Source organism: Phyllostomus hastatus, unplaced genomic scaffold (genome assembly GCF_019186645.2).
Source record: "Phyllostomus hastatus isolate PE091 unplaced genomic scaffold, TTU_PhHast_1.1 phas_contig_917, whole genome shotgun sequence".
Classification (NCBI taxonomy): domain Eukaryota; kingdom Metazoa; phylum Chordata; class Mammalia; order Chiroptera; family Phyllostomidae; genus Phyllostomus; species Phyllostomus hastatus.
In genome coordinates, this window is record NW_025333986.1 from 101,759 (window position 1) to 112,417 (window position 10,659).

Sequence of the window (10,659 nt, forward strand, 5' to 3'; positions counted from 1 at the left end):
AGAAGGTCTCCACTCCACCTGAGTGTCTTTTTTTTTTCAATCCTCACCAGAGGACAGGTTTGTATTGGTTTTAGAGACACAGAGGAAGGGTGGGGAGGGTGAAGAGATAGAAAGAATGAGAGAGACATTGGTTGCCTCCAGAACATGCCCCAACCAGGGCTCAAACCCTCAACCTTCAGCAGTATGGGACGATAATCCAACCAACTGAGCCACCTTGCCTGGGCTATGCGAGTGTCTGCAGCCACTAGCCCCTCCTCCCATTTGGTGACCATCTATTTGTGATACCTGACATGATCTTGTCTTTTTTTCCCTTAGGCTCGTGGAAAGGAAAAAAAAATCTCTCTGTGATTCTAATTTGTGGGCAAGAAGTTGCTTTAGGAAAGGATGATTGGTCCTTTCAGATGGGGAAAAACCAAGGTTCTCTGTTTCAAAAATGATTGTTTAAGTTTGTATTGCTTCTTTCCATCTTTCAAAATGTGTATTAATGAGCCAGTTGACAATGGTGAGGCCAGATCTGTGTCTCCTGGGTCCTTAATTTGCTCCTGGTTGGGGAGTTCAGAGGGAATTCTGTGGGGAAGTTCTGTCAGCTGCAGAAGGGGCAGTGATGCACCAGTGAAATGACGAAGGAGAGTCCTGCCTTACTCTCTTCCCTGGCTATGCCTTGGAGGTGGCACTTTTGAAGACAGGAGGAGGGCAAGGTGGGGGTGTTCTACATGGGTTCAGAGAATAGTGCTGGGAGTTCATGTATATATGAAGTTCGAGTAGCTTCCTGCCCAGGTGCTTCATCCCTCCCTGCCCAGGTGTCTAAGCTCAGCCACAGCTCAGGGTTGGTCAGCGATGAATGCTTTGATTGATTTATGACTAAAAGGGGAGACCTGTGGAAGGAAAGGGGACACATAGTAACCTGAGAAGCTCAGGGGAGACCTGTGTGGCAGCCTTGCACACTCGGAGACCTAAGGGGACCTCACTGGTCATCCTGAGTGACCTGGGGCTGGTCTCCCTGTGGGTTCTAGTCCCACAGCTGTCCCCGCTCATACCTCGGGTCTGTTCTGTGACTTTGCATGAAATAAAATGAGCTCCCACTAATCCACATATAAGTCTTTTTATGTTTAAAGTAAAATACTGGTTCCGCTATTTGCTCCAGAAACCACTCAGGGGTATCATTGCAGAGAGCGAGCATTCAAAGGTTTTCATGATGTTGAACTGACAGCCACTTTCTCCATCTTCCGCCTCACTTTCCCCACGGTAAGGAACACATCGTGTACCCTTCACCCTCATATGATGATGTATGAACTACCTTTCCTCACCCAGAGGAAGAAAACATTGAAATGTGCATTTCAGTCATTTCCCTAGCCTGGGCCCTATCTCACCACTGAATTGTGTGCATCTAAATCTGGCTGAAACCAGGATGACTTGTGGGCTTGTCTAAACATACTCAAATTTCTCCTGAAGGTTACTGTCAGAATGTTGGGCATGAAGTCCAAGTCATCACTTTTTTTAACTTGAAGTAATTTCTTTCATTTTCTTCTTTTTATTTATTTTTTTCCATCAGCATATATCCCTTTCATACAATCTCCCACCTCCAACCACCCACCTTGCCCCCCGTAATCACCACGTTGTTGACTGGGCCCATGAGTTTAATGTCTTTATTTTTAATTACAGTTGACATACAGTCTGTATGTCATAATAAAGTTTTTGTTAAGAGAAGTCAGAGGGGCGTCCCCATTCAATGAGAGAGACAAACATGAGTGACACACACTGCATCCACACCGGAGGTGACGGTGTCCCAGCAGAAATTCCTGAGGGGACAGCACCTCCTGCAGGGGAATTTGAGACAAGACAAGTGGGTGTGCGGATCGCTGAAGGGCAGACACTTCTCTTTCTAGGCATCTGTATAAGAGGTGCGCTTCCCCAGAAGACTAACAAGAAGACTTTGTGTTGTTTTCCTGTAGGGGGCGTCGAAACACACGGTAAGGCCTTTTTTTAGTTCTCTCGCGCAGATCTGACTGTCTGCAGGATGGTGGGAAATAGCCCATAGTCCCTGCAAAGGTAGGTGTCTCCTCTGTGTTCTGGTCACCTCGGTCTCAGGGGACTAAGCCTAAGAGGGGATTTAGTGAGTGATGGGGTTTCAAAATGCCTGAAATCACAGGGCTGCCCCCTGCAGACAGACGCTGCTAGCAGCGCAGCTGCTCTGTGTGTGTGTTTGGTGGAGGGGGTGGAATGAGGGGGTGGCGGGGAGGGCGGGGGGGGGGGGGTGAGCTGGGGGCAGCTGGCCTCTGGCTTTATGGCTTTGTTGTCCTAGAAGAGGTGAAGGGCAGACCTCTGCAGTCTCCCCTGTGTGTCTCTGCATTTGACCTTGGCATCAGTAGCACGGTGCCCCTGTCCCTCTCAGAAAAAATATTTCTGTGCTGCGCTTCCCAGGTTTGCAGATAATGTGCTCTGCAACCCCCAAAGCACTGCTACAGCTTCTCTGGTTGCCTGCTGCGCGCTCTGGGAGGGGGAGAGGAAGCGAGCACAGGGGGAACCAAGGAAGGCAAAGCCTGGGAGAGTGAGGAGAGGCGGCCAGGCTCTGGCTTTGTTTCTCTGTCTGGGTGGTCTAAGGCCAGACAACCATGGCCACATCCTGTGCTTCATCCCTGTCCAGGTGTCTAAGCTCAGCCACAACCCCTACCGACCCTCCTGCAGGAATGCTCAACCTGTGCTCCTCCCAGCTGAAGGGAGTGGCCTTGGCAGCCCGAGTCCTCCCCTTCAGGGGCTGAGACCCCCTGAGAGTCCGGACTGTGAGCTCTGGGTGTGTGTTCAGCACCATCTGAGCTCTTCTCTCTTCCCACCTTCAGACGTGAGTGAGTCTCTCAGACACGTGTGAGCATCGAGCGGGGGACTTTCTGTCGACTTACAGCTGTTCATATTGTTGGAACTTCAAGGGGAGAGACCAAGGAAACCTCTTACACCGGCACTCTTGTGATTGCACTCCCGGTGTGCAAATCTATGGCCCTGTCTGTTTTAAAAGTTAGGCTTTTTAAGATTCCACATATGAGTGAGAACATAGAGTATTTGTCTCTCTCGGTCTGACTTATTATTTCACTCGGCATAATGCCCTCCTTGCCTAATTGCGTTGTGGCAAAAGGCACAAGGCTTTTCTTGCTCTGGCGGAGCAATACCGCGCTGCGCTTGCACTGCATCCTTCCTCACCCATTCACCCGCGGAAGGACGCGGAGACTGAGGTCCCTGCTTGCTGGTGGGTCTGACGCTGCAACGTGCCCGCCCGGGGATCCAAATGTCCCTCTGAGACAGGCTTTTCCAGACCCTCTGCCAAGGAAGCGCACACTGACTCCTGTGCAAGAGAAATGTCAGGAAGACCCCGAGGTGGGGTGACTCTGCTGAGTAAAGAAGGTTGAGGTGGGAGAGCGGTAGTGTGGTTTCAATGATGGTTTTCTACATCGAAGGGCAGTGGGGTTGTGGGGTGACCCAGCGTCAGTGTGGAAGGAAACCACAGCTTGGGCTTCAGATGCGCACACACTGCTCTCCCGCGGATGAAAACACACTAATAATGAGAACAATTCAGAACAACTGGTGTTAAACCCAATACAGCAAAGTGTTAACAGTTTAGTACCTGGGCAAGGGAGGAGATTATGTATATTTGAAATGATGATTTCAAATCAAGAATTTTAAAAGTAAAAGTCATTTGTGGTCATTGAATTGTTTCCTTTTTAAGATGTTTCATTGGTGCTAAATAGATTTTTTTATTGGTCACATTTTACTGTCTTTTAAAATAAAAGGAGTTTGTCCAATTTTGTAAAAGAAACAGCAGGTGAAATAAAGGTAATTTTATGTAAATAAACAGGGAACAAATCCACTAGAGAAATCCTGCACTCAAAGAAAGCTAAAAAACGTTCTTTGTAGTATATAGGAATAGCACATTTACATGAAAAATAATAATTTACAGAATCAGCCATTCTGGGGATACATTGGTAATGTATGCTTCTATACCATTTCTTATTTTCTGGAAGAGCTCACTAGCTCATGATGACAAAAATAATATTTCTTGTGGGTAATAATAGAATAAAAACACATGAAATCAATTTCCCAACGCATCTGAGGAGGTATACAGAAATACACTGAGGTAGAATTCTTACATATTCTTTGAAATGGTCAACAGCAGTTCTAACTAGACTATAATACTTTAGAAATGCATTTCATATGGCTACAACAACCACTGAAAAAGATATAATTTAACATGAATAGCATATAAAATATTAAGAATACCAGACTGCTGCCAAAGAAAAAGATAAAGAAAAAACCAAATAGCAGAAAAAAATCCAAAGTCCCCACTTCTATTTTTCACCGATAAACTGAAAATTCTATTGACAAATCTATAAATGTCAGCTTTAGGGCACTTTAATAGCACTTCATCCATTCCATCAACAAACTTCACAGAGGGTCAGGTATAAAAAAAAAACAAAAAGAAAACCAAAAAACAATAAAAAACCCTTCAACCCTGGCCCTGTGGCTCAGTTCACTGGAGTGTCCTCCCTACAGTAAAGATTGTGGGTCAGAGACTCAGACAAGGCACCTACCTCAGTTGTGGGTGTGGTCCTCCATCCAGGCACAGGTTACAGGCAACTGGTGAATCAATCTTCCTTCCTCCCTCCCTCCCACCCTCCCTTCTCATCTCTCTAGTAAATATATCCTCGGTTGAGAATTTTAAAAGAAATCTTCACATGTGGACAGTAGCATCTCCATGGAACAACCCTTATTTTACATGTAACATGCCAGCATATGGGTGAAATATGAAAAAAAAAAACCCCCACAAAGTAATATAGAAAGCACTGCTCCATTTCCTAGGATTGTCTTCATCGAGGGGATAAAATCTGCATCATTTTTTGGACAAGTATTGCCCACATTCATGTTGAAAAGAAATTTCTGGAAACACTTCAATGTTCCTAAAGGAAGGAAATTCTCTTCAACAGCTGCCCTGGTCAGTGGGGAAACATAATTTCCTATAATTTTATGCATCTTTATCAAGCTCATAATGTTCTGGATTGACTTGAAGAACTTCCAATGAAGCACCAGTTTCAAACTGAGCTTCTAAGATCATTGTGGATTTTATCTAAGAAATGGTACTGAGTACATAATTACTGAGTGAAGTAATTACTGTTGAAACTGACTTCATATTCAGCATCTCAACTGTGGTTTCCACACCACAAGAGCACCTCCAGTTCTAGGAACCTGAGGACCAGGAGGGAGGGACTGATACTGAGGAAACAGGAAACCAATAACCAAACCTAAAAAGGCACTGATGTGAGTGTAAAAATGGACTCAAGCACATTAGAAGTGACACAGGTGGCCTCCAGCATCAGCAGGGTGTGGGTGGCTCTGGTCTCTGGAGGGCACTAGTGGCAGCTGAATGTGCTGCAGCCTCTGGTGGTGTCTGTGTAGGTGAAGCGCCATGGAGATGCTGGCCCAGACCACAAGGACAGTGAATGTGACACAGGACATGACCACAGGATGGCAGCCTCAGGCCTGTCTGGTGACCAGGGACAGGCATGGCAAATACTGAGTCACCCCTCACAAACAGCAGCGGGCAGGAGCAGAGAAAGTGTCCCCTGTTCCCTGGGTGGAGCTGACTTAGAGTCTCATAGTCACAGCGGTGCAGGGACATCTGTGCCACGAGCTCCAGTCATGGTGTTTCCTGCTGGGCACATTCATTTAGCTCTTCCTTTTGTCAGAGCTTGTCCCCAAGTCCATCACACTGTCATCCCTGTGACCCAGGCTGGTCTGCCTGTGGGTTCTAGTCCCACAGCTCTGGCTTCTCACGGACTCAGGTCTGTTCTGTGGCTTCTGAAATAAAAAAAATGAGCCCCTGTACCTCACATATAAACTCTTTTTGTTCAAATTGAAAACTATGGGTTCCATTATTTGTTCCAGAAATCACTCAGGGGGATAATTACAGAGAACAAGTATTCTGAGACTTTCATTATGTTGAACTGAGAGCCACTTTCTAAATCTTCCTCTTGATTTTACCCCACAGTAGAGAAAACAACATGTACCTTCCACCCTTGTATGACAGTATATGAACTACCTTTGCATCCCCAGTCATGGGGAAAAACATTTGCCTGTGTATTTAAGTCCTTTCCCCAACGTGGGCCCTAGCTCATCACTTAATTGTGTGGTTCAAAATCTGGCTTGTGGGCTTCTTACAAAATACTCAAATTTCTCCCTAAAATGGTGTCAGGATATTGGGCATGATGTCCAAGTTAGCACCTTTTAAACTTTATACATATATTTTTATCTTTCAAAACAGTTGAAATATAGAATTTATTAGTTCCATTTCTAAAGCACAGTGATTAAACATTTATATAGCTTGTTAATTAATCTCCCTGATAAATCTAGTACACATCTCACACCATATGTAATTATGACAACATTATTGACTATGTTCTCTAAATTGTACTTCACACCCTAAAATAAATGTCCAGGGCTGACACAGGACAGCCATTATATTTTCACTGACTTGGGTGGAAGGTATGAGAGGGGGTAAGCAGGGTGAGTGGAGAAGTGGTGAAGAGCACAGCAGGACAACCTCAGAATATCTCCCTGTAAATTGCTAATGAATGACAAACACCAAATGGTGAATCTGTGATGGGGAAACATGGCCAACACCAGACTAGGGAGTCACCAGGATGAAGGTCCCCACTGTCAGGACAGGTGGGTGCAGTGTCCAGTCCTTGTTCTGTCCTCTTCCACAGTCCTGGCTCCCTTGGTGGCCTCATCCATGCTCACAGATTTAATGTCATTTTCATAGCATCACCTCCACATCTATGTCTTCAGCCCAGACATGTCTCCTCAAGGTCCCCACAGTCGTCTGTCTAACCTGACACCTCACTGGTGTGTCTAACACACATCTCACCTTGACCTTCTCTTCAGCTGAATGGTTGAAATTCATGCCCTTCCCCTACACATGCTCCTGCCAGAGTCTTCCCCCTCTCTGCTGATATAACCCCATCTTTCTGCTGGCACAGTGCACATGTGGGGTGCCTTCCTTGAATCCTTTCCCACACCCCAGATTGAATACTTAGGAAATGCTGTGAAATCCATCTTCCCAATGCATTCAGCGTCCAGTCCCTTCCCACTGTTTCCACCACTCACAGCCCCGTCAGAACACCCAGCACCTGCAGCCTGGAACCATGGGAGCTTCCCCACACCTTTCCCTCCTGCCTTGCTGGTCCCTTGTCTCCTGATCCTGTTCTCAGCTCAGCAGCCAGACTGACCCTGTGGCCCAAGGGCTCTCTGTTGGGGAGGAACTCTCAGAGGAAGCCACTAAGGACATTGGCTCATTGGCCATGACCTTCCCGGACTCAGCATCCACAGAATGAGAGCAGTGTCTGCAGTGGATTAAGGACAGTGGACACTGGAACAGTTCCTGCTTTATCAGGTGTTCCTGACAAAATCAGATGTTCTTCATTTTTGGATTGGTCAGCTCACTGCACCCCACATGGACACCCATGAGGACTATAAGAGTGTGTCCTGCAAGCTTGGGGTGACTCCTAGGCAACAAAGCCACAATTGGTTAGCATCAGGGGACTAAACCATCAAAGGCAGAAGCTCCAAAAGGTACATTTGGATGTGTGGGAAGAAACCCTGAATAGTGCATGGAGCACAAGTGGTCACAGGGAACATCACCGGGGAGCTGTGAGGTCCCCTTGTCCTGTGGCACACAGTCTGTCCCTCCTGCGTTGTCTGCATACCTCATGGTAAGTTGATGAACTTAAAGTGACTAGCACAGGTTAACAAACAGGGTGAAGGTGTAGATAGAATAACTACTAGTGGAAACCATACAACTTGGCATTTTTAATCTAAATCACTTCTGTTTAGTTTATGTATATAAATATATAGCCAATTTTAATATAATGTAGGCATGATCAGATGCTGGTTGCAGAAATAGCAGTCAAGGATCCTTAATATTCCAAAGGGAGGCTGCAGTGACTATTCAAGCAGCAGGTCCCCTAGAAAGCAGCTCTGTCACACTGGGAAAGAAGCTGTCATGAACAAATTCAGGTCAGTCTCAGAAGTGTCACATTCTCCCACAGCCCACCTCATGCTCAGAATGTCCCACCTGAGAATCCTGAAAACCCAGTGTGTCTCTCAGTCTCAAACCCCTCAATTCCTGCCCTCAGGGTCTCACCATCAGGAGCTGTGAGAGGCACATCAGAGCCCTGGGCACTGTCGCTGCCTGAGGAAGACAAAACAGCGGAGTTAGGGGTGGGGGAACCCTGTCACAGACTCCACCCTACACTCTCCCAAGCGTCCCAGATGTCACCTCCCCAACACCCAGACTTACATGGAGCCTTAGTGTAGCTCTCTCTATCTCTGCCTGTGGGAAGAAAATGTTCTGTGAGAAGTTAGGGGGAACACTGGGTCCCATCACCCTAACAGAGCCCCATACTCTGAAGCACAGGGAAGGCTCCAGAACTGTGACTAAACACTCATGTTAGAATCCAGAAACACAGGGAAAGTACATGTGTGGGGACTGGACCTACCACCCATCTGGACATCTGTCCTCAGCAGGGACCTTTCCCTCTGACCTGTGACAGCTGGGAATGAGTCCCCATCACTAAATCATCAGGTGATAAATGTGTCCCTCACTTTCCCATGGGCCTCACTAAAGAGTCAGTGTTAGCAAATAGGCCCCAGATAAACAAGCACCCAAGTGGGGACACGATGCCCATTAAGAAGGCAGAGCACACTTCCACCTGGGCTTGACCCACAGGGGGACAGGAAACTCAGCCCCACCCCTTGCCCACCTGAGCACTTCCTCTTCCACAGCACAGCTCCAGCAGCTGCAGCTCCAAGGAGACCCAGGACAGCAGAGACACCCACGATGGTGATGGTGGTCTGAGGAGGGGGCTCTGCGAGGGGAAGGTGAGAGGTCAACCTCAGGCCTGAGTCCTGACTCTGCTCAGGGACACCCTGAGGAGAGGCTCTGTGCCCATGCCCCCTCCTCACCCCATCTCAGGGTCAGGGGCTCAGGCAGCCCCTGGTGCTACACATGGCACATGTATCTCTGCTCCTCTCCAGGGGGCACAGCCACAGCTGCCCACTTCTGGAAGGTCCCATCCCCAGCAGGCCTGGTCTCCACCAGCTCCATGTCCTGGGTCAGGTCTTCCCATCACGCTGCCAGGTCAGGGAGATGTCAGCAGGGTAGAAGCCCAGGGCCCAGCACCTCAGGGTGACCTCATGGTCAGAAATGGGGTGGTGGGTCATGTGTGTCTTTGGAGGGTCTGAGGGGAGGGTGAAAAAAATCAGCAACTTTGCATTGGTCATGGGACACTCTAGTAGTGCTCATGTGACCACCCTGAGAGTGGACAGGACAGTGGAGGTGGGGGAAGGGAGAGCAACACCCAGACAGCAGCTTGGCAGAGCCATCTGGGTTAATCTTCTATTTCTTGGAAAGTTCCAGAATCAGTGCAAGAACCTGGGGTAGGAGTGATCGGGTCTCTAAGGGGAGACACAGACTCAGGTGGAGGCTAAATGACTGAAAAAAGCAGGAGTCAGGCCTCCAGAGAAGGTCTCAGTGGAGAACCAGGGAGAGTACCTTGGTACACCAGGTGCTGCAGAATGTGAGGGAACCACTGTGGGGTGTTCCAGGGAGAGGCTGGGACCCTTACTGTTTTTTCGAGAAAGCTGGGCCCACGGTTGAGCCACTGAATGAAGAGACCTGGGGAACTCTTCCCTCTCCTGAGCAGGAGGTGGATTCTGACACTGCCCAGTTTCCCTTCTCTCTTTGTAGGAAGCCGCCCCAGCCCACTGATCCTCTCCTCGGGGAGGCCCACACCCTGGTACCTGTTCAGAGCATTGTCTCCTTTCTGTTTTCCAGGAACAGGCAGAGCCAGCGCAGGCAGATGTCCCCTAGGACTGCCCGCTGTCACTCTGCTGCAGGGAGCTCCGCCAACTTGCACCAGGTGATCCGGGCCGCAGTGTCGATTGCGGTCCAGGAGTCCGGGTCCTTGTTCAGGGCGATGAAGTCGGTGCCGTCGTAGGCGAGCACGTACCCACGGAGGAAGCGCCCGTCTGAGCTCACGACGCAGCCCCTCATTTCCTGGAAGGTGTGAGCCCCTGACCCCGCCCCGGCGTCAGGTTCCTCCACTTATTCCCACCCCGACAAGGAGTCTGACTGGGGCCAGACTAGTGAGGGACCGCACTAGTGAGTACCCCACTCGCGGTGTTGAACCCAAACTGAGAATTCAAACCGGTTAAAGTCCCCTTGAATTCCTTCTGGGTTGGATGTCGCGCGCACCCCGCAGCCACTGAGTGACGCCCGGGCGACCCCGGCCTTTCCGTGGGGATGAGGGTCGGTGTGTATTTGCGCGCACGTGGCTCACTGTCCTCGCTCTGGTTGTAGTAGGCGCGCAGGTTGTTCAGGTTCCCTCCATACATCTTCTCGTAGTTTTTGGTGTCCCGTGTGTAGTCGTCCCAAAATTGTGGATGCTCCTGCTCCACCCACGGCTGCTCCATCCACGGCACCCGCGGCTCCAGCCTCTGCCTCGCGGCGTCGCTGTTGAACCGCACGATCTCCGTGTGGTCCACGTAGCCCACGACTTGGAACTGAGACTTCCCGCGGCCGGGTCTGGACACGGAACTGGTGAAAATTTTCACCAG

At 49.0% G+C, this 10,659-nt stretch overlaps 1 pseudogene; it reads right to left on the reverse strand.

Annotated features, from left to right (window-relative positions):
- Nucleotides 1-5,859: 5,859 nt before the first annotated feature.
- LOC123827885 lies at nucleotides 5,860-10,659 on the reverse strand (annotated as a pseudogene).